The 25224-nt window shown below is 39.1% G+C and overlaps 1 protein-coding gene across 12 annotated transcripts in view; it reads left to right on the top strand.

The window, feature by feature from the left end:
• DNM3 (dynamin 3) overlaps positions 1-25224 on the top strand; it is a 573184-nt gene that overhangs the window by 111982 nt on the left and 435978 nt on the right. The window lies entirely within an intron of this gene.

Raw genomic sequence — 25224 nt, 5'->3', positions numbered from 1 at the left:
ATGGCTGTGTTTGTCAGGGGAGAGGTCAATCTTAGTAGAATATCATCAGGAGTATTTATTGGTACTTACTTATCAGCTCTTGGCTGTTGAAAAGACGATCCCAAAGTTGGTCTCCTAAGGAATAACGGCATGACTAGTAGGGAAGCTAAATTAGTTCATGAGGCCTCTCCTCGCTCTAAGGATTATATATCTACCTAAAACAGGTGTCCTTGCTTCAATTATTCTAACTCTAGTGGGAGTTAAATGTTAGATGATACCAAGACTAAGAACCTCACAAGGGTAGTTGTTTAAACACATTACATAAATGTGTGGTGCACATCTATAATTTTAATTTAAAATTAAATTATTTTAACTAAATACCTTTAGCTAATTAACCAAGAAAGAGATTATTAGAGAGATGAGAAAGCAAGTGAATAGCCCCTTACTTAAGGGCCATCTTGTGTAGGCTATTGGTACCTGGGGTTCCCACCCATGTATTTCCACAGGCTTGAGGGAGATTAGGGGCACTATGCTAAACTAATGCTGATTGATAAGTATCCTTTCCATGCTGACTTGTTGGCTAGATAATAAGGTAATTGTGAACTTGTGACAAATGTGTGAGTGAATATGAATACTGTGCAGTTCAGTGAACTATCCATTACATGTCCATTTCAGTTGGTAGCAGTGGTGGGATTACCATGCAATGACATCTATCAGAAGTGAGACAAGAGGAACAGGGAGCAGATACCTGTTACTCTGATGGCAGCACAGTGGTAGACAGGTGGGGTTTGTAGTTCTTGGGGTGTGTGGATCAGGGGGCTGCATTTGGATTGAGGCTTCATTTCTTCCCTTTATGCCTCTGGCCTTATTCTCAGCTCAAGAGTTGTAGTTGGTAGGACTTTGTGTGTGTGTATGCTATACTGTCCTTAGGTTAATATGGCAAGTTTTGTGTATGTGTATGTTGGGGGAAAGGGGTGTGCATTATCCATCAAGGTTTCTAATTTCACTGGACCTAGATATTTTTAAAAAGTACTACTCATAGGGCTTCCCTGGTGGCACAGTGGTTGAGAGTCCGCCTGCCGATGCAGGGGACACGGGTGCGTGCCCCGGTCCGGGAAGATCCCACATGCCGCGGAGCGGCTGGGCCCGTGAGCCATGGCTGCTGAACCCGCGCGTCCGGAGCCTGTGCTCCGTAACAGGAGAGGCCACAACAGTGAGAGGCCCGCGTACCGCAAAAAAATAAATAAATAAATAAAATAAAACAAAAAAAAAGGTACTACTCATAGCTTAAGTGTTTTTAATTTCATCATAACAGGCTGAGAAAAATCAGTTTTTCATAGCAAATACTCGAGTTTTTTATTTGACTTTAGAAGTTTTATCAATAATTTTAGGTATATTAATAATAATTACTTTCCTTACTGTTTATGTAGAATTTCAAAATTTATCTAAGATAAAATAATAAAGTACTCAAGCAAATTAAATTTGTTTCCTTTGGCTCCAACCTGCCATATCTACATTCATTTTTACTCCTTATGTTATCTCATCTCTCCCAGATCCCTGAGGTTTCAAATCCTATTAGCACCTGGAAAGCCTTTCCAAGAGCATCTGATAAGTTCACTTATGCTCAGATACAAGTAACTGATACAGTTTAAAGTGTTAATATCCCAAAGGTCTTTGCATTTTAACAGAAAAAAATGAGAAGCCTTACATTATAGAAATTAATCTCTACCAGCGGAATTTTCTGTTGGGAAGGGGGGGAAGGGTTTTTGTTTGTTTGTTTTTAATCTATAGGGGCTTTTTCAAGCTCTTAAAACCACACCAGTTGGGTGGCTGTAGCTGTGCTTCTCCCCAAGTTTAGCACCTTAAGGTAATTCCATCTTCAGTTAGTTAGGAGTGCTTTATAAATTATTTCTAATCTTTAAAACATTCCACTTGTAGTGAACAGACAGTATTTTAATATGCTTGACAGGTGATGAAACAAATACAATATTTCAGAGAAGTAAAATAGCATATTTGAAAATACTTGGAAAAGTGTTAACACATTATACAGACATACGTTTTTATTGGTAAAATGCTTCAGCCCTGACAACTTAAGCAGTGTCACTAAATTTTTAATCAAGGTACTAATTTATAATGGATAAGGAAAGTAGGAGAAGTAAATACTGAGATGTTTTAAGAATGAGCTGGGTTAAGAACTCTTATATTTCTTTATTTGAGTGCCTAAGGTAAACCGTCATTTTTGTTTTTTAGAGTTCTGGGTGTTTGGGCATGGAAGGGTAATATGATAGACTGTCAAATGACCAACGCCAAGATGAAAATGTCCACCTTATAGATATATAAGCTTACATCTGAATGAGCTTCTCATTGATCTGATTACTTTTAGAAAAAGGAAGGCAGCTCTTCTCTGATAACATGGGGAATTGAAAGAAGTGCTGCCAAGGAAAACAGCTACTACATGTTACTGGTTCTGCTGGAACTCCTGTTAAACGTCCTAAAAAAGATGAGTTTCCTGAAGGAGCCAAATTCCTAAATGGTAATCTGACCAAAACACTATAAGTAACTCTTGTGGTTAAAACAGAATCCAGATAGAGGAAGTACTAAGGTCAAGATTTGTAAACTACAACTAAATTATGAAAACTATTCTGCTTCCTAGTATTCAAGCATTCAAGAGCTCTGAAAAAATGCAGTATTATGTGACTTCCTCAATTATGTAATTTGTTTAGGCATATTGGTTAGGAAGTGAAAATATAGCTACCTCACTTAGATTTTATCTGTTTTTTGTATTAAAGAGAATATTCTTATTTTCAAAAGAGAAAAGCATCAAAGTTACTAAAAAATCATATTATTTTTGTAATTAAAGGGAAATCTCAAGAATTTATTTCATGAAATAAATAGCTGCTGCATTTATAAAATGATATTAATATGGGAAGTTGTAGAATATATATATATATATATTTTTTTTTTTGCGGTATGCGGGCCTCTCACTGTTGTGACCTCTCCTGTTGCGGAGCACAGGCTCCGGATGTGCAGGCCCAGAGGCCATGGCTCACGGGCCTAGCCGCTCCGCGGCATGTGGGATCCTCCCGGACCAGGGCACGAACCCGTGTCCCCTGCATCGGCAGGCGGACTCTCAACCACTGTGCCACCAAGGAAGCCCTTGTAGAATATATTTTAAATATTGTAAGATATTACTAATTGTACCAGTAATGGAAGAACATTATCCTACCAATATTTGCTCCTAGTTTTAGCTAAATGTGTGAATAGAAATGTTAGATGTCGTTCTCCATCCAGCAACAAAGACCAGTAATTTACCGAGGGTGGGGTGGTGAGAGTGGAACTGCCAGTGAAAGCATAAGGAGGGATGGCAAATAAGCACATGAAAAGATGCTCAACATCATTAGTCACTAGGGAAGTGGAAATTAAAACCAGATGGAGGTATCACTATTTTAGACACCTATTAGAATGTCTAAAATTAAAAAGACTGGCCATACAAAGTGTTGGCTAGCATGTAAAGAATTGGAACTCTCATGCTCTTTGGTATCTAATGTAAAATGGTGCAACCACTTTGGAAAACAGTTTGGCACTTTCTTTAAAAGTTAAACACACCTACCTGTATGATCAGCCAATCCACTCTTAGGTATTTACTTAAGAGAAACTGATGTATTTGTCTTTTTGACTTGTACACAAATAGCCAAAAAATGGAAACAATCCAAGTTGGTTTCATCAACAGGTGAATGGATAAACAAATTGTGGAATGTCCATACAATGGAATACAACTCAGCAATAAAAGGGAATAAACAATGGATACACTCAGCAACATGGATGAATCTCAAAATAATTATGCAGAGTGAAAAAAGCCAGACCAAAATAGTACATATTATATGATTCTACAATTCTGGAAAATGGAGATTAATCTATAGTGACAGAAAGCATAGCAGTGGTTTTGGGGGGAAGGTGGGCCAAGGGAAGGGATTACAATGAGGAAATTTGGGGGGAGATGGATATATTCTTTATATTGATTATAGTGATGGTTTCATAGGCTTATACATGTGTCAAAACATCGAATTGTATACTGTAACTATATGTGGTTTATTGTTGTGATTGTTAATTTTATGTCATCCTTACTGGGCTAAGGGATGCCTAGATAGCTGGTAAAACATTATTTCTGGGTGTGTCTGTGAGAGTGTCTCCCGAAGAGAGAAGATTAGCTTTTGAACTGATAGACTGAGTAAAAAAAATCACCCTCACCAGTGTGGATGGGAATTCCCCCTTTCCCCACATTTCTCAGGCCTTTGGGCTTGCACTGCAACTAAACTACGAGCTTTCCTGGCCTCCAGCTTGCAGATGGGTCTTTTCAGCCTACATAATTGTGTGAGGCAAACACTCATAATGAATCTCTTTCTATATATCTGTATCCTACTGGTTCTGTTTCTCTGGAGAACCTTGACTAATACAATTGTATATCAATTATACCTCAGTAAAGCTGTTAAAAATATTATATGTCCATCTACCCAATTGCTCTCAATCTGTGGCTTAGTCATATACAGAAGCTGCTGCTTATTTGGGGGATGGGGGATGGAGGGTATGCCATGCCATCCTACTCATGCTTTGGTTTCTATGCACTGTTTCCCAGAAATGTTAGGTAATAACACAATTGGACTAATCACATACATACTTTCCTAAGGTTAAATTTTCTTTAGGATATTGTAAGCTCTACGAGTTCCATATTTGCTGAGTCCTTAGTTCAAACAATGAGACTTGGTGGTTGCTTTATTGATTGTGATGATCCTGGTGATTGATCTTCTTTCTTGTTTTTGTTTTGTTTTTTTCACTTAAAACATGATAGCTACTTTGATAGAACTCACATTTTGACCTCAAGGCAGGCAAATCTTTGTATCTCTACCTCTTTTGATGAATGTAGGACTTGGTGCCTACTTGGTTATAAGTGGTGAAGTACCGAAATAGAAACCAAACCTGGAAATATTTTACATGCAATGCTTTGCATTTTAAAAGCCTTATTTGTCATCTGTTTGCATTTCTGTTCCCGAAGTGTGCTTATATTTGGCAAAAGCATTATGATTCTCTGAAGTTTTAATTTATTTTTCAAGAAATATGCTTCTGAATAATCATATTTCTGAAGAGGCAGATTTTCTGCTAAGGCAGCAAAACTTGGTGTAAGAAAATGTATTGCTGATTTGTTGTGTGACCTTGGTCAATGCACTGTGATCTTTAGTTTTCTGTTCTTTGAAATATATGTGGTGTTCAAAGCATAGTACTATAAGCTGACATTGTGAATTTCTAAGCAGTAGTTTCCCAATCTATTCTCTCTTTCATTGCTAGGTTGTGCATTTTTCGCTCAGAAAGTGTCTTTTCTTTCTCATATACTGTGTTGTACCATATAGAGATGACTCGGATGGTAATGGCAGTGATGACTAACTAGAAAGAGGACATTAAAATAATCAAAATGTTGATGTCCTCTGAAAGTTAGTATACAAAAATCAAGATTTCCATACTCATTTAAAAGATTAAAAAATACGTTCTCTGCTCCCCATGTCAGCTAGAACTCTTGTTTGTTTGATACATCACCACGTAATTCTTGTACAGTTTTCCCAGTACTTGCAAGGCCTCATGGACATATGATTCAAGTAAAGCCATAGCTTCTGTAGTGGAGAGACACAGGGCAGAATTGACAATTCAGTGATAAGCTGTGCGGTTGTGACTCTCAATGCAAAAGGAGTTCAAACTGGTTTGAGTCATTAGAGAAGGTGCTGTGATCTGATGTATACTTCAGACAAATGGAGGGTAAGCTGGGGAGAGGCAGCATTAAAATTAGGTCTTGAGGGTGGGTTACACAGGAGTCAGTGAGCAGACCTCTCCTTTCATGATGGTAATGAGCCTGACTTGGCAGGGTGAGGCCAGGTTAGGGAGAACACTGAAAACTTGATAGAGGAGTTCGGAATTTCGTGGTTAAAGACAGAAAGCCATTGTAGATTTCTGAGCAGGGAAATATAATACGTGAAAAAAAACATTTTAAGAATCTTGAAGACTGCAGCAATACAAGTTCAAGTGATAGAGGTGTTGACAAGGCAGTGGACAATTGTTTTACCTAAAATATAAATAGATTATTTAAGATTGCTGAGGTTCCTGGATATTGATATTTCTTCCCAAAGCCTTCAGAGTTTGTTTCTATCTTTCCAGTCTCGTTTTCTTCTGTGTTGTTCAGTCAATAGTGAGCACAGCATTTCTCAGGCTGTTCTTTCTGACTGGAATTCCTTCTGTCACCCTCTCTTTCTGATGCACTTTTGTTTCCTGGTAAGCTTCAGCTCTGATGCCACCTTTCTATCACCCTTCTATAACATCATCCTTTCCTTAATTATTTGCTTTTCCTTATGTGCCGTAGCACTTACAGAGGCTACTCTAACAATACTGATCACATTGTTCTGTAACTTAGTGTTTATCTGACTCTCTTATCTAATAATCAGTGAACATCTTGAGGGCAGAGGCCACTATATTTGTATACCAAGCATCTAAGTGTAGCTCCAGTAAAATGGTAGGCATTTGTTTAAATGCTTCTTGAATGAATGAGTTGGTCCCTCTACATCTCCACTGAATGTTGAATTTGAGGTCTTGTGAGATCCTACCCAGTATAAACTTTAGTGGGTGAAAATACAGTGGAAGTTTATGTTCCATGAAAACTTAATGACATGAAATTTAGTACATGAAACTTAAATAGGTTGATTAGTAAAAATTTATTGGTTATTTTGAAGAGAGTTATTTTACAATGTGAATCACCAGATAACTTATTTGGTTACTACTTTGCTGCTATAGAAAGCAAAGGACTTTCTATGACTGGACTGTAATACATTTCTGTATTTCAAATTATGATTCTTTTCTCTTAGGGAGTTATAATTTCTATTTCTCATTATTAATAGCACTGATTTAACTGCCAGTATATGAATAAAACACTCTCCTTTTTACTTTGTTTTATTCTCTCATTCAGAGAGGTTGTTATTATGGCTTTTGGTAAGAAATGGCTGATGATTCTAGCCATTTACATAATGGTTCTTTTTTTGGAGAGAGGGTTTTCAGAGCTTTAAAACATTCAAATTCCAATTAAGTAAAAATTGCTATATAATATAAGAAATGGTCTGCTTATTTAATTTGTGTTATATGCGGCTATCTAGAAGACTAACATATTTGTGCCTTCACACTCATATCTAGTTCCAGAAGATGTATTTCTTTCAAACAACACATCCTAGTTGACTGTTATAGTTGCTATTATCTACAGATCGCAAACTTGGCTGTTATTTTTTCCTTTGTAATTAATGCCATATTTACACCTTCAATTATAATAATTATTTATGGCTTTAGAAGTTTAGGTAAATTATCTTGCCCTTTCAATGATACCAGTTATCTGAGCTTTAAATAGATGAGCCCCACCCCCACCCCTCCCGTGCCCACAGCCAGTGCTGTAGCCAGAGCCACCCTGGTCCAGGCTCCGCACCGGGGACGACCTCGTCGATCACCGTGGTGGAGCATGAAGCTGGAGCATTTGGGGAATGCGGAGATGGAGACCCGACTGCCGCACACCAGGACCTGCTGAGCTTCTGCCGCCGCTGAGTCCACACCTTCAATATGGCAGAGGAGTAAGACGTAGAGATCACCTTCCTCCCCACAAATACATCAGAAATACATCTACATGTGGAACAGCTCCTACAGAACACCTACTGAATGCTAGCAGAAGACCTCAGACCTCCCAAAAGGCAAGAAACTCCCCAACATACCTGGGTAGGGCAAAAGAAAAAAGAAAAAGCAGAGACAAAAGAATAGGGATGGGACCTGCACCTCTGGGAGGGAGCTGTGAAGGAGGAAAAGCTTCCACACACTAGGAAGCCCCTTCACTGGCAGAGACGGGGATGGGCGGGGCGGGGGGGGGGAAGCTTCCGAGCCACAGAGGAGAGCGTAGCAACCGGGGTGAAGAGGGCAAAGTGGAGAGATTCCCACACAGAAGATCGGTGCCGACCAGTACTCACCAGCCCGAGAGGCTTGTCTGCTCACCCGCCGGGGCGGGCGGGGGCTGGGGGCTGAGGCTCGGGCTTCAGAGGTTGGATCCCAGGGAGAAGACTGGGGTTGGCTGTGTGAACACAGCCTCAAGGGGGCTATTGCACCACGGCTAGCCGGGAGGGAGTCCGGAAAAAGGTCTGGACCTGCCTAAGAGTCAAGAGACCATTGTTTCGGGGTGTCTGAGGAGAGGAGACTCAGAGCACTACCTAAGCGAGCTTCAGAGATGGGCACAAGCCATGGCTATCAGTATGAACCCCAGAGACGGGCATGAGATGCTAACGTTGCTGCTGCAGCCACCAAGATGCCTGTGTGCAAGCACACGTCACTATCCACACCACCCCTCCTGGGAGCCTGTGCAGCCCTCCACTGCCAGGGTCCCGCGATCCAGGGGTAACTTCCCTGGGAGAACACACGGCGTGCCTCAGGCTGCTGCAACATCACGCCGGTCTCTGCGCTGCAGGTTCGCACCGCACTCCGTGCCCCTCCCTCCCTCCCGGCCTGAGTGAGCCAGAGCCCCCTAATCAGCTGCTCCTTTAACCCCATCCTGTCTGGACGGGGAACACACTGCCTCAGGCGACCTATGCATAGAGGCGGGGCCAAATCCAAAGCTCGACCCCAGGAGCTGTGCGAACAAAGAAGAGAAAGGGAAATTTCTCCCAGCAGCCTCAGGAGAAGTGGATTAAATCTCCACAATCAACTTGATGTACCCTACATCAGTGGAATACATGAATAGACCACAAATCATCCCAAAATTTAGGCGGTGGACTTTGGAAGCAACTGTAGACTTGGGGTTTGCTTTCTGCATCGAATTTCTTTCTGGTTTTATGTTTATCTTAGTTTAGTGTTTAGAGCTTATTACAATTGATAGATTTGTTTATTGATTTCGTTGCCCTCTTCCTTTTTTAAACATATATATATATATTTTTTCCCTTTTCACTTTTTGTGAGTGTGTATGTGGAGGCTTCTTTCTGTGATCTTGTCTGTATAGCTTTGCTTTTGCCATTTGTCTTAGGGTTCTGTCTGTTTTTTTTTTTAAATAGTATAGTTTTTAGCGCTGTTTATCATTGGTGTATTTGTTAATTGGTTTGGTTACTCTCTTCTTTCTTTCCTTCTTTAATGACTTTAAAATTTTTTATTTTTAATAATTTATTTTTAATTTTAATAACTTTATTTTATTATTATTTTTCTATCTTTCTTTTTCTTTCTCCCTTTTCTTCTGAGTCGTGTGGCTCACAGGGTTTTCGTGCTCTGGCCGGGTGTCAGGCCTGTGCCTCTGAGTGGGGAGAGCCAAGTTCAGGACATTGGTCCAGCAGAGACCTCCCGGATCCACATAATATCAAATGGCGAAGGCTTTCCCAGAGGTCTCCATCTCAACGCTTAACACAGCTCCACTCAACAACCAGCAAACTACAGTGCTGGACACCCTATGACAAACAGCTAGAAAGACAGGAACACAACCCCATCCATTAGCATACAGGGTGCCTAAAATCAAAATAAGGTCACAGACACCCCAAAACACACCATCAGACGTGGTCCTGCCAATAAGAAAGACAATATCCAACCTTATCCACCAGAACACAGGCACCAGTCCCCTCCACAACCCACTGAACCAACCTTTCCCACTGGGGGAAGACACCAGAAAAAACGGGACTTACGAACCTGCAGCCTGTGCAAAGGAGACCTAAAACGCAGTAAGTTAAGCAAAATGAGAAGACAGAGAAATACACAGCAGATGAAGGAGCAAGGTAAAAACCCACTAGACCGAAGATGAAGAGGAAATAGGCAGTCTACCTGAAAAAGAATTCAGAGTAATGATAGTAAAGATGATCCAAAATCTTGGAAATAGAATGGAGAAAATACAAGAAACGTTTGAAAAGGACCTAGAAGAAATAAAGGGCAAACAAACAATGATGAACAACACAATAAATGAAATTAAAAATTCTCTAGAAGGAATCAATAGCAGAATAACTGAGGAAGAAAAAGGGATAAGAGACCTAGAAGATAAAATAGTGGAAATAACTACCACAGACGAAAATAAACAATAAAGAATGAAAAGAATTGAGGACAGTCTCAGAGACTTCTGGGACAACATTAAATGCACCAACATTCGAATTATAGGGGTCGCAGAAGAAGAAGAGAAAAAGAAAGGGACTGAGGAAATATTTGAAGAGATTATAGTTGAAAACTTCACTAATATGGGAAAGGAAATAGTCAAGTCCAGGAAGTGCATAGTCCCATACAGGATAAATCCAAGGAGAAACACGCCAAGACACATATTAATCAAACTATCGAAAACTAAATACAGGGGCTTCCCTGGTGGCGCAGTGGTTGAGAGTCCGCCTGCCAATGCAGGGGACACAGGTTCATGCCCTGGTCCGGGAAGATCCCACATGCTTCAGAGAGGCTGGGCCCGTGAGTCATGGCCGCTGAGCCTGCGCATCCAGAGCCTGTGCTCCGCAATGGGAGAGGCCACAACAGTGAGAGGCCCGTGTACCGCAAAAAAAAAAAAAAAAAAAAAAAAAGAAAGAAAAAATATTAAAAGCAGCAAGGGAAAACAACAAATAACATACAAGGGAATCACCATAAGGTTAACAGCTGATCTTTCAGCAGAAACTCTGCAAGCCAGAAGGGAGTTGCAGGACATATTTAAAGTGACAAAAGGGAAAAACCTACACCCAAGATTACTCTACCCAGCAAGGATCTCATTCAGATTTGACAGAGAAATTAAAACCGTTACAGACAAGCAAAAGCTAAGAGAACTCTGCACCACCAAACCAGCTTTACAACAAATGCTAAAGGAACTTCTCTAGGCAGGAAATACAAGAGAAGGAAAAGACCTGCAATAACAAACCCAAAACGAGTAAGAAAAGGGTAATAAGAACATACATATCAATAACTACCTTAAATGTAAATGGATTAAATGCTCCAATAAAAAGACATAGATGATGAATGGATACAAAAACAAGACCCGTATATATGCTGTCTACAAGAGACCCACTTCAGACCTAGGGACACATGCAGACTGAAGGTGAGGGGATGGAAAAAGATATTCCATGCAAGTGGAAATCAAAAGAAAGCTGGAGTAGCAATTCTCATGTTAGACAAAATAGACTTTAAAATAAAGACTGTGGGGCTTCCCTGGTGGCACAGTGGTTGAGAGTCCGCCTGCTGATGCAGGGGACGCAGGTTCGTGCCCCAGTCCGGGAGGATCCCATGTGCCGTGGAGCGGCTGGGCCCGTGAGCCATGGCCGCTGAGCCTGCGCATCTGGAGCCCGTGCTCCGCAACGGGAGAGGCCACAACGGTGAGAGGCCCGCATACTTCAAAAAAAAAAAAAAAAACCACAAAAAAATAAAGACTGTTACAAGAGACAAAGAAGGACACTACATAATGATCAAGGGATCAATCCAAGAAGAAGATATAACAATTGTAAATATTTATGCACCCAACATAGGAGCACCTCAATACATAAGGCAAATGCTAACAGCCATAAAAGAGGAAATGAACAGTAACACAATCATAGTAGGGGAGTTTAGCACCCTGCTTTCACCAATGGACAGATAATCCAAACTGAAAATAAATAAGGAAACACAAGCTTTAAATGATACATGAAAGAAGGTGGACTTAATTGATATTGATAGGATATTCCATCCATAAACAACAGAATAGACTATATTCTCAAGTGCTCATGGAACATTCTCCAGGATAGATCATATCTTGGGTCACAAATCAAGTCTCAGTAAATTAAAAAAAATTAAAATTGTATCAAGTATCCTTTCCAACCACAATGCTATGAGACTAGATATCAATTACAGGAAAAAATCTTTAAAAAATACAAACACATGGAGGCTAAATAATATACTACTAAATAACCAAGAGATCACTGAAGAAATCAGAGAGGATATCAAAAAATACCTTGACAAATGACAAAACATGATGACACAAAACTATGGGATGCAGCAAAAGCAGTTCCAGGAGGGAAGTTTATAGCAATACAATCCTACCTCAAGAAACAAATACCTAACCTTACACCTAAAGCAATTAGAGAAAGAAGAACAAAAAAACCCAAAGTTAGCAGAAAGAAATAAAGATCAGATCAGAAAAAATGAAAAAGTAATGAAGGAAACAATAGCAAAGATCAATAAAACTAAAGGCTGGTTCTTTAAGATAAACAGAATTGATACAACATTAGCCAGTGTCATCAATGAAAAAATGGAGAAGACTCAAATCAATAGAATTAGAAATGAAAAAGGAGTAGTAACAACTGACACTGCAGAAATACAAAGGATCATGAGAGATTACTACAAGCAACTCCATGCCGATGAAATGGACAAATTCTTAGGAAAGCACAACCTTCCGAGACTGAACCAGGAAGAAATAGAAAATATAAACAGACCAATCACAAGTACTGAAATTGAGATTATGATTAAAAATCTTCCAATCAGCAAAAGCCCAGGACCAGATGGCTTCACAGGCAAATTCTATCAAACATTTAGAGAAGAGCTAACACTTATCCTTCTCAAACTCTTCCAAAATACAGCAGAGGGAGGAACACTCCCAAACTCATTCTACCAGGCCACCATCACCCTGATGCCAAAACCAGACAAGGATGTCATAAAGAAAGAAAGCTACAGGCCAATATCACTGATGAACATAGATGCAAAAATCCCCAACAAAATACTAGCAAACAGAATCCAACAGTACATTGAAAGGATCATACAACATGATCAAGTGGGGTTTATTCCAGGAATGCAAGGATTCTTCAATATATGCAAATCAATCAACATGATACCCCATATTAACAAATTGAAGGAGAAAAACCATAAGATCATCTCAGTAGATGCAGAGAAAGCTTTTGACAAAATTCAACACCCATTTATGATAAAAACCCTGCAGGAAGTAGGCATAGAGGGAACTTTCCTCAACATAATAAAGGCCATATATGACAAACCCACAGCCAACATCGTCCTCAGTGGTGAAAAACTGAAAGCATTTCCACTAAGATCAGGAGCAAGACAAGGTTGCCCACTCTTACCACTCTTATTCAAAATAGTTTTGGAAGTTTTAGCCACAGCAATCAGAGGCGAAAAAGAAATAAAAGGAATCCAAATCGAAAAGAGGAATTAGGCTGTCACAATTTGCAGATGACATGATACTGTACATAGATAATCCGAAAAATGCTACCAGAAAACTCCTAGAGCTAATCAATGAATTTGGTAAAGTAGCAGGATACAAAATTAATGCACAGAAATCTCTTGCATTTCTATATAGTAATGATGAAAAATCTGAACGAGCAATTAAGGAAAGACTCCCATTTACCATTGCAACAAAAAGAATAAAATACCTAGGAACAAACCTACCGAAGGAGACGACCTGTATGCAGAAAACTATAAGACACTGATGAAAGAAATTAAAGATGATACAAAGGGATGGAGAGATATACCACATTCTTGAATTGGAACAGTCAACATTGTGAAAATCATGATACTACCCAGAGAAATCCACAGATTCAGTGCAATCCCTATCAAACTACCAATGGCATTTTTCACAGAACTAGAACAGAAAATTTCACGATTTGTATGGAAACACAAAAGACCCCGAGTAGCCAAAGCAATCTTGAGAAAGAAAAACGGAGCTAGAGGAATCAGGCTCCCTGACAAAGCTACAGTAATCAAGACAGTATGGTACTGGCACAAAAACAGAAATATAGATCAATGGAACAGGATAGAAAGCCCAGAGATAAACCCATGCACCTATGGTCACCTTATCTTTGATAAAGGAGGCAAGAATATACAATGGAGAAAAGACAGCCTCTTCAATAAGTAGTGCTGGGAATACTGGACAGCTACATGGTAAAGAATGAAATTAGAACACTCCCAAAGTCCATACTGAAAAATAAACTCAAAATGGATTAAAGACCTAAATGTAAGGCCAGACACTATAAAACTCTTAGAGGAAAACATAGGCAGAACACTCTATATGAGTTAAATCACAGCAAGATCCTTTTTGCCCCACCTCCTAGAGAAATGGAAATAAAAACAAAAATAAACAAATGGGACCTAATGAAACTTAAAAGCTTTTGTATAGCAAAGGAAAAAATAAACACGACTAAACGACAACCCTAAGAATGGGAGCAAATATTTGCAAATTAAGCAACCGACAAAGGATTAATCTCCAAAATTTACAAGCAGCTCATGCAGCTCAATATCAAAAAAACAAACAACCCAATCCAAAAATGGGCAGAAGACCTAAGTAAACTTTTCTCCAAAGAAGAGATACATATTGCCAACAAACACCTAAAAGGATGCTCAGCATCACTAATCATTAGAGAAATGCAAATCAAAACTACCATGAGATAAAGACGCAGACCTACTAGAGAGTGTGCTTGGGGATGCGGGGCGGGGGAAGGGTAAGCTGGGACAAAGTTAGAGAGTGGCATGGACATATATACACTACCAAAATAGATAGCTAGTGGGAAGCAGCCGCATAGCACAGGGAGATCACCTCGGTGCTTTGTGTCCACCTGGTGGGGTGGGATAGGGAGTGTGGGAGGGAGGGAGGCTCAAGAGGGAAGAGATATGGGGATATATGTATATGTATAGCTGATTCACTTTGTTATAAAGCAGAAACTAAGACAGCATTTTAAAGCAATTTTACTCCAATAAAGATGTAAAAATTAAAAAAATAGATGAAAATTTAGGGAAGCATTCAGTATACCCTACGCTGAATTCTTTATTATTATTTACAATAACTTTCTGCTTCCTTATTTTTCTTAAATTTTAACTAGAAGAATGCTAATAACCAGCAATGATCCCAAGAATATGTAGCTTTGTAAGAAATGTCTTTGGAATAAAAAGCATTGAATCCCCTTTAAGCTTTTAATTTTCTTTACGAAAGTATGGGATGTGGGGTTGGGTTTCCTCATTATTATGGACAGTATCCTTTTTCATATGTTCCAGTTTTCCAGGAAAGCTGATGAAGCATGACATCCCAAACTGCATGCAATACATGTGGGCTTTACCCAGCACATAACTCAGAGGCAGTTGCCCCTCATGTTCTGGACGTAAACCTGCGATTAATGCACTTTTAGATCACTTAAGTTTTGGGGCAGGGATATTTTATTATTGATTTATATTGAACTTGCAGTTCACTATAACTGCCAAATCTTTCGTTCTTGTACTTTACTTGGATCCTCTTCTGGTGTTATTGATTTAAGAGCAGGATTTTACATCTATTATGATAGTAAATTTCTTTTGTTAAATTTCAGCGATGATTCCAGCCTACTGAGGTAATTTTGGGTTCTGATTCTCTTTTCCAATTTAGTTACAATTCCTCATTTGTCGTTGTAATAAACTTATCATCTAACCTTTCCCAAATCACTGGAGGGAACAATGCTTGTCAGAACAGGCTCTAGGACCTTATGAAATAGCCAAAGACCTTGTTCCCCCTCACACATTTCTTAACCATCTTTGACTTCTGTGTGCCTACTCCTTGATGACAAAATGGAAAATGAAATCCTGTTAGGATAGCAAAGTGACTGCCAACCCTAATGCTCTTAAATCACTCTGCTGCTTAGTACTGTCACCATCGAAATGCAGTTCCCTCTGGGAGCAGTGACATTTTATATCTGATCACCTTTCATTTCAATTAGCATGCTTACTCATTCCCACAAGGAGAGGTTTAGTCCTTAGTGATGAGTCCAGAAGATTCTAAATCACACCAGTGGAAAACACCACCAGAAGAAGAATAATTTTTAATGAAAATGTATTTTCATACTGTGACATTTCAAGTAGGACAGCCAGAACTGAGGAAACTGGGGCAACACTTTGTTATGTGATTTTTCCTGAGATAGCTAAAAATGTGCTCTCAGTGGAGAATTAATGAATTATAGTGATTTGATGCCAAGCAGTTCTGTTTTAATTAGGGATATTTAGCTTACTAGTAAAATGTTACAATTTTAAGGTAGAGAAGTTCTGTTAGAACAGCTTAAATTGATATTCTCTTTTTTTAAACACTGGCTCAGCATGTTAAAATAAAAATTTGAATACATATATGGATAGTACTACTATGTAATAGCAAACTTCAACTTGTAGTTGCAGCTGGGTGGGCTCTTAGCTCTACTCTCTTGAGTCAGTGAGTTGCTGAATAAGTGTTATCTCTTAGCCAGGGAGAAGTTACCATAAATGTATTGTCTGCATGAATGAACGGCTTAATGGCATGAAAGTTATGCACAGCTGAACTTTAGAAAATTTGAGAAATATCCATTTATATATAAAACACGATAAATCAGATCATTTCAAAAATAATATAATTTTCTAAAATAAGATCCTAACTTATACGGAACAATTATAAAATAAATCATTTTTTCAATATATGCTGAGTGTATTGTATGTTTCCAGCTCTATGGCAGATATAAAGGAGACAGAGATGAATATGAGATAATCTTGGACCCATAGGAGCTCAGAGACTTAATAGCACAAATGGCTAATAAAATGATAAAGCTACTCTCATAACCATAACAATAACCATAACTGTAACTATCTCATGTGACACCACAAAGACATATCTCATTTTATTGTGCTTCACAGATGTTGTGTTTTTTCAAGTTGAAAGTTTGTGTCAAGCAAGTCTTTCAGCCCCGTTTTTCTAACAGCATTTGCTCACTTTGCGTCTCTGTATTACATTTTGGTAGTTCTCACAATATTTCAAACTTTTTCATTATTATTTATTTGTTATGGTGATCTATGATCAGTGATCTTTGATGTTACTGTTATACTTGTTTTCAGGCACCACAAACAGTGCCCAAAGATGGTGAACTTAATAGATAAAAGTTGTGTGTGTTCTGACTGCTCTGCTGATTGGCCGTTCCCCCATCTCTCTCTCCTCGGACTTCTGTATTCCCTGAGACACAAAAATATTGAAGTTAACCCGATTAATAACCCTACAGTGGCCTCTAAATGTTCAAGTGAAGGAAGAATTACATGTCTTTCATTTTAAATCAAAAGCTGGAAATGATTAAGTTTAGTGAGGAAGGTATGTTGAAAGCCAAGATAAGCCAAAAGCTAGGCTTCTTGTGCCAAACAGCAAACGTGTGAATGCAAAGGAAAAGTTTTGAAGGAAATTTAAAGTGTTACTCCATTGAACACACGAATAAGAAAGTGAAACAGCCTTATTGCTGTTTGTATGGAGAAAGTTTCAGTGGTCTGGATAGAAGTTTAAACCAACCACAACATTCCCTTAAGCCAAATCCTAATCCAGAGAAAGACCCTAACTCTCCTTGATTCCATGAAGACTGAGAGAGGTGAGGAAGCAGCAGAAGAAAAGTTTGAAGCTAGCAGAGGTTGGTTCATGAGGGTTAAGGAAAGAAGACGTCTCCATGAAAGTGCAAGGTTAAGCAGTAAGTGCTGATGTAGAAGCTGCAGCAAGTTATTCAGAAGATCTATTTAAGACAATTAATGAAGGTGGCTACACTAAGTGGATTTCAGTGTAGACAAAACAGCCTTCTATTAGAAAGAGATGTCATCTTAAGACTTTCATAGCTCTTAGAGAGGAGAAGTCAGTGCCTGACTTCAAAGCTTCAAAGGATAAGCTGACTCTATTGTTAGGGGCTAATGCATCTGGTGACTTTAAGTTAAAGCTAGTGAACCCATGGACAATGGAGAACCCCCAACGTGTCAGAACAAGGGGATAGTGTAGTGAGCTTTACATACTAAATGGATAGCTTTGATGATGAGGAGGAGGGTGGATAGTACAGGACAAGACTCAGAGCATGACTCTGGAGTAAGCTGCCCAGGTGACACAAGACAAGAGCTTCCCTTACTTGGCATTGGTAAAAGGATTTAGAATAGAGTGAATAAATTTTTAGAAAGTAAAATGCGATAGATATACCTATCTTACATATCTTTTAAGTTTGTTTGTAGGCAACATATAGTTTCTATTAATATTGTAAATTATATATTTTTAAAATTATGTTTTCTGGGGGCTTCCCTGGTGACACAGTGGTTGAGAGTCCGCCTGCCGATGCAGAGGACACGGGTTCGTGCCCCAGTCCGGGAAGATCCCACATGCCGCGGAGCGGCTGGGCCTGTGAGCCATGGCCGCTGAGCCTGCGCGTCCGGAGCCTGTGCTCCGCAACGGGAGAGGCCACGACAGTGAGAGGCCCGCGTACCGCAAAAAAAAACCAAAAAAACCCACAAAAACCAAGCAGAACTAAATATTGAGGTGTTGTTTAGAGTTGCACATATGTGTTATCAATCAATATAGAAAAGGAAATATTAAAAACAAAATTAAGGATGATTGTTACCTCTTACAGAGGGGGAGGTGAGGGAAAGGATATGAAATGTGGAAGTACGTATGTGGATGGAATGGTACTGGACAGTTCTGGTTCTTGTATGGGAGGTGGATTTAAGGATGCTGGTTTTATTACTATTAGTCATTATATGCATGTCATCTACTACCTATGTATTCTTTTGCATTATGAAATATTACATTAAAAAGATAATAAAGGAAAAAATAGATGTATAGGTAGAAATAAGAGCAAGAAATCCAGATTTCTAGCTTGGATTACTGGATCAATGATGGTGACATCAAGTAAACAGATAAAACTGACAGTTTATTCAGGGAAAATGATAAGCTGAGTGCTTGAAGCACATTCAAGCACATGGATATTCAAGCCTGCAGTTTGGGGGAGAAATCTAGGCTAGAAATGTAGGTATAGAAGTCACACAGTTGTTTTTCAAACCAAAAAGTGGATAAAATTACCCAGGGGGAATGAGAAAAATAGTGAGTAAAAAGGGTGTACAAGGGAACACCAGCATTTAAGTGTCAGGAGGAATAGAAACCAATGCAGAAAAGGAACGGATAGAAAGACAGGAAGAAAACCTAGAGAGGAAATCATGGAGGAAGCCAGTGGGGTAGAGTTTCATGAAAGAGGAGTGATTATCAGTGTCAGGTACAGCTGGGCTATTTACTAAAGTGAAGCCTGGAGTTGAGAGCCTCTGCTGACCTTAGTGAGTTCTGTTTCAGAGCAGTGGGGTCAGAAACCAACTGCAGTGGAGGGACATTGGGTACGGAGGGTATAAAGGAATGTTTGCAGAAATATTGCACTGAGTGGAATTCTTTCTCTCCAAATTGATGCCAACCTCAGATTGTGATCATATTTCAAAATAAGGTCTTTGCAGATGTAATCAAGTTAAGGTGAGGAATCAAACACTGGATTAGAATGGGTCCTAATCCAATGACTTGTGTCTTTACATGACGAGAGAAATTTGGATACAGACACACAGGGAGAATGTCATGTGACAACAGCAGCAGAGATCGGAATGATGCAGCCAGAAGCTAAGAATGCCAAGGACTAGGCAAGAAATGGTATACCTGATTTAGATAACAAATAACTGTTTTTTCACCAGTTTACATGTCCATTTTCAAAACGTTGTTGTGGGGACTTCATATATCACAATAATTAAGAAATATGCTGTATCTTTTCTTATAGTATGTTTCTGTATAACACCGTTAATGAGTCATATGTGCTGTAAGAACCTGGAAAAATATATTTTTAGCTTCAAAAAAAAACCCCCAAAAACAAAAGAATGCCAGGGATTGCTGGCAGCCACCAGAAGCAAAGAGAATGTTATGGAACAAATTCTCCTCTGGAGCCTTCAGAGAGAGCATGGCTGTGCTGACTTTTGGACTTAGATACTACAGAACTGAAATCACAAAATTTTTTTGTTTTAAGCCACCCAGTTTGTGATACTTTGTTACAGCAGCCTTAGGAAACAAATACAATAAGTGATAGCTAGAGTGTTATCTAGCTGAGGGAGCTCTGCTTTTTATAGGATGGGTGAGACTTGCATATTTTCAGAATAAGTGGGGTCAGGAGAGTGGGAAAAGATACAGATAAAGGAGGGGTGGGAAATGTTTGATGGAGCCCTGTCCTGGAGTCCCCAAGAGGACAAGGGGTCAAGGGTCCAGGTAAAGAGTTGACTCTGAAGTGTAAACTGTACTCTGTGACCAGAAGAATGAAGGCAGGGTTGAGTGAGGCAGTAGTTACGTTTGTAAATAAGAACAGGAAGATAAGAAAGAGTATCTATGATGACCTCAGTTTTCTTAAAGAGGTAAATTCTGCTGGACATGGGAATGTGGGGGGAGGTTAAGTTAAAAGAAGTAGTGGAGGTTTGTAGTAGTTATTAAGGATGAGGTAGCTGGGATCAGAGACAAACTATGATTGACAATGCCTAGATCAGAGACCGTTAATTTGTACCAAAGATGACCTGTACTGTTGTGAGATAGCTTCAGACAGTGCTTGGACTCACAGGTGTCATGGCGAGGAAGATAACTTCTGGAGTTGGGGTTTTGTAAGATGGGTGCATTGGAGGGATAGAAGTACAAGGGAGAAGAGAAGTGGATGCCGGTCAGCGGATGGGTCAAATGATCAGCAGTGGACTCCAGACTGACTAGAAAGGAAGAGTTAGAGGACAGAAGGGAGTGACAGACTTTAAAGAAAGAATAGGGTAACTAACAGGAGCTGTCATGATATTTGATAGAAATATATGCTTTTGATCCCTGCATTTTTGACAAAGTGTGGCCATTGTCATCTGTGAATGTTTAACATCTCTTATACCATACTCAAAACTAAAGTAAAATGGAAAATAATGAGTATTGGCAAGGGTGTGGAGAAACTGGAACTCTTGTGCATTACTGGCAAGAATGTAAAATGGTGCAGCCACTGGAAAACAGTTTGGTGGTACCTCAAAAAGTTTAGGATACAGCAATTCCAATTCTGGATTATATACTCAAAAGGATTGAAAGAATTGACTCAAACAGATACCTGTAAACCAATATTCATGGCAATTGCCAAAAGGTTGAAACAACTCAAGTGTCCATCAGCAGAGGAATGGATAAACAAAATGTAGTATATGCATACAGTGGATATTATTCAGCCATAAAAAGGAATGCAGTCTGATACACGTTGCAATATGGATAAACATTAAAATGTTATGCTAAGTGCAGTAAGATGCAAAGGGACAAATATTGTATGATTCCACTTGTATGAGGTATTTGGAATAGGCAAATTTATAGAGACAGAAAGTAGAATAGAGGTTAGCAGCGGCTGGGGGAAAAGAGAAATGGGAGTTATTTAATGTGTACAGAGTTTCTGTTTAGAATGATGAAACAATTTTGGAAATAGTGGTGATTGTTGTACAACATCGTGAATGTACTTAATGCCACTGAATTGTACATGTAAAAATGGTTAAAACTACACCGATTAGAATGGAAAAATACACTGACAATACTAAATGCTGGTGATGATGTGGAGCAACAAGAACTCTCATAATTGCTGGTGGGAGTACAAAATGGTACAGACACTTTGGAAGACAGTTTAGCAGTTTCTTACATAACTAAACATACTTTTACCATACGATCTAGCAATTACAATATTTGGTATTTACTCAAAGGAGTAAAAAAATTATGTTCGCACAAAACCCTATACATGATATTTATAACAGCTTTGTTCATAATTGCCGAAACTTGGAAGCAACCAAGATAGGTGAATGGATAAATAAACTGAGGCACATCCAGATGATGGATTATTCAGTGCTAAAAAGAAATGAGCTGTCAAGTCATGAAAAGACATGGAGGAAACTTAAATGCATATTACTAAGTGAATGAAGCCAATCTGAAAAGGTTACATACTATCTGATTTTAATTATAACTTCCAGAAAAGGCAAAACTATGGAGACAGTAAAAAGATCAGTGATTGCCAAGCATTGTGGGGAGGGGAGGGATGAATATAGGGAGAGCACAGAGGGATTTTAGAGTGGTGAAACTGTTCTGTGTGTTACTATAATGATGGATACATGTCATTGTACATTTGTCCAAATCCATAGAATGCACACACCAAGAGTGAATCCTAATCACCCATGGACTATTGGTGATTATGATGTGCTAATGTAGGTTCACTGATTGTAATAAATTACCATCCTGGTGGGGGGTGTCGATATTGAAGGAAGTTGTGAGCTTGTGGGGATGGGAGGTATAGGGAAACACCTTGTATTTTCCACTTAATTTTTCTCTGAACATAAAACTGCTCTAAAAATTAAGGTTTATTTTTAAAAAGTGGTTAAAATGATAAATTTTATGTTATGTATATTTCATCACACATAAACCAAACCTTAAAAGTACAAAAGAGATTTTTTTCAAATCTGTTTATTTTATTAAGAATCCCTTGATTCATGGTATTTTATCACATAATTAAAAACTGTACTTTGTATTTTGGGGTATATGTTATTTTAAGTGTAACCAGTAAGAGTTGAATAAGCAGGACACAAGAGTGCAAAAAGGCCTCGTCTCACTTGGTCCCTTCAATGATTTCTCTTCCTTGGGAACCTCCATTGTGGTGCCCTTTGGAGGAGGAAGTCTCTTGTTTTTCTGACCATCTGGTCCACACAGACACTCCCTGTTGGAGTCCTTGCCCTCCCAAGTGGCCCTCGTCAACAACACTAAAATGTCTCTTGGGCTGCTGCTTTCCCCATGTGGCCACATCTGATCCATGGGAAGCGTTCAAGCATCCTGTCCTTTGCCCTGTCACTGTGGCTGTGCAGTCTGGATAGTCTACTAACCACAGGCTTGAGCTTTCCCTGGCTTGACCAGGCACTAGTTTCTTAAAGTGTTCTTCACTAAGTGTGAGATATGGAAGAGGGCATCTTCCCACCCTGTCCCTCATGGCAAAAATGCGGGACCTGGGGGGCTTGGCCATTAATTTCTTCAAAGAAATCTCTTCGCAAATGCACACTTATTCTCATCCTTTTATTGTTATAATTTTGGAGACATTAAGGGGACCCAAGAGGTATAAAAAATCATATCTGAGTCATATCCTGTGACATTTCTTCCTATGGTGTTGATCTCATACCTGAAGGTTTCCACTGTAACTAAAATACTCTTCCATGAGGTTGCAGCAGCTTGGTATGGTGAAATGAACTAGAGACCAGGGATGAAATAACTTGAGGTCTCGTATATCCACCATTTTTTTGGTTTTGTGACTCTATAAGGAAGTCATTTAAGCTTTTTGATGATCACTTTCCATAAAATGGTTTTGAAGATTGAATGACTTAATGCACCTGGAGGTGCTTTGAACACTATACATGTGCTAGACACGTGCAAAATGCACTGTTGTTAGTTCAGAAGACTTTCTCTGCTATGGAGGCTTCTGATGAACATGATTCTGTGATCATGAAACTCAGAACTACATTTTTTTTCTTCTGATACTAAAAATGTTAGTCTCAAGGGACTCTTATAGTTGGAGTGGAAGTCCATTCTTATGTTACATTTGTTTACTAAGCTATACTGAGGAAAAATGGGAGTTGATTTAAATATTGTTTTAATTTTTCTATTGGAACACATAAATGATTACTATGTCAATGTAAATTTGAAGTACCAAATGCAAAATTATGTTGTATTGTCCAAGTGTGAACTTTGGTGGTTGCAACTGGTGCTATTAGGGACATGTCTCAGATTCTGCCTGCATTTGGATCATTTAGCTTTGATGGAGAAAAGTAGTATTTCTAGTTATACAGAAATAATAATTATTATTATTGTCATTATTTTACAAGCTACATTTATATGGCACTTAGCATGTACATGCTTACCAGGCACTTACGTGAGTGCTTTGCATATATTGACTTATGTTCACAACAGTCCTGTGGGGTAGCTGATATTATTATTCCCATTTTACATAGTAGAAATTGAGGCACAAAGCCCGTTATTCCTTATTTCTATTTTCACTTTATATATGGATTACTTTGAAGCCCAAACAACCCATTATATCTTGAAATAATTTTTTAAAGGAATCCTGTAACAAACTCAGAACTATTAAAGAATAATAAAGGTGAGATCATATATATTAAAAATTTTAGGGCTTCCCTGGTGGCGCAGTGGTTGAGAGTCCGCCTGCTGTTGCAGGGAACACGGGTTCGTGTCCCGGTCCGGGAAGATCCCACATGCCACTGAGCGGCTGGGCCCGTGAGCCATGGCCGATGAGCCTGCGCGTCCGGAGCCTGTGCTCCACAACAGGAGAGGCCACAACAGTGAGAGGCCCGCGTACTGCAAAAAAAAAAAAAAAAAAAATGTAAGGGTAACTCCTTTGGTAAACCTTGACCTGTTAGCTTTTATGAGATAGTATTATTAGTAGTATTAGTATTATCATTTTACTTGGGAGGAAACTGAGGCACAGAGAAGTTACAGTTTAACTGGGATAATAATACCTGTTTCCCAGGATTATTGTGGGTATTAACAGGAGTTAATGTGTGTTAATTTATGTCCTGACTTATGCAATAGATATGTCTTAAAATATGGGTATAAAATAAGTTTTTGGATTCAAATTCTATTTTAAATGTGATAAATGAAAAGATTTTTGGTAAGATATATAATTACCCTCCAACTTATCTTTGAAGGTGAGTATGAATTTTTATATGCAATGCGCTTCCATCTCCTATAGGCACAGCATTCTAAATCAGCTTTTAAGACCATGATGTGTTATGGTCAAAAATCACCATTAGGACTACAAAGTGCAGTATATATATATATAGCCACAACTATCGTCTCTAACTTTTCACCGCTCAGTGCTTATCAGTGGCCTTCAATTAGTTCTTTAATATCTTCTTTGAGGATGTTAACAAGAAAGAATCCAGTAGCTGTTATCAGAATTCAGTTTGTTTTCTGAGGAAACTTCTTTCCTCAACAGGTCATAAAAATCAAAAGAAGAGCATGTCAAATTTCAGCTACTACTTTTGTGTTGCTCATTTGGAAAAATAATAACCATAATAATAACCTACATTTTTTACATTCATAGTATGGAATGGACACTGTGCTGAATGCTTTATGTGCATCACCTCATTTAGTATTTACCCACGAAGAGGGGTGCATTCTGTCTCCTGCACTCCTCCATAAATGCTTTATGCTTTCATTCATTCATTTCTCAAATTTTATATATGTGTGTGTGTGTGTGTGTATTTTTTTTTTTTTTTTTGCCGTATGCGGGCCTCTCACTGTTGTGGCCTCTCCTGTTGCGGAGCACAGGCTCCGGACGCGCAGGCCCAGCGGCCATGGCTCACGGGCCTATCCGCTCCGCGGCATGTGGGATCTTTCCAGACCGGGGCACGAACCCGTATCCCCTGCATCGGCAGGCG

Source organism: Orcinus orca, chromosome 1 (assembly GCF_937001465.1).
Source record: "Orcinus orca chromosome 1, mOrcOrc1.1, whole genome shotgun sequence".
Taxonomy (NCBI): domain Eukaryota; kingdom Metazoa; phylum Chordata; class Mammalia; order Artiodactyla; family Delphinidae; genus Orcinus; species Orcinus orca.
This window is presented reverse-complemented; position numbering and strand designations above follow the sequence as displayed.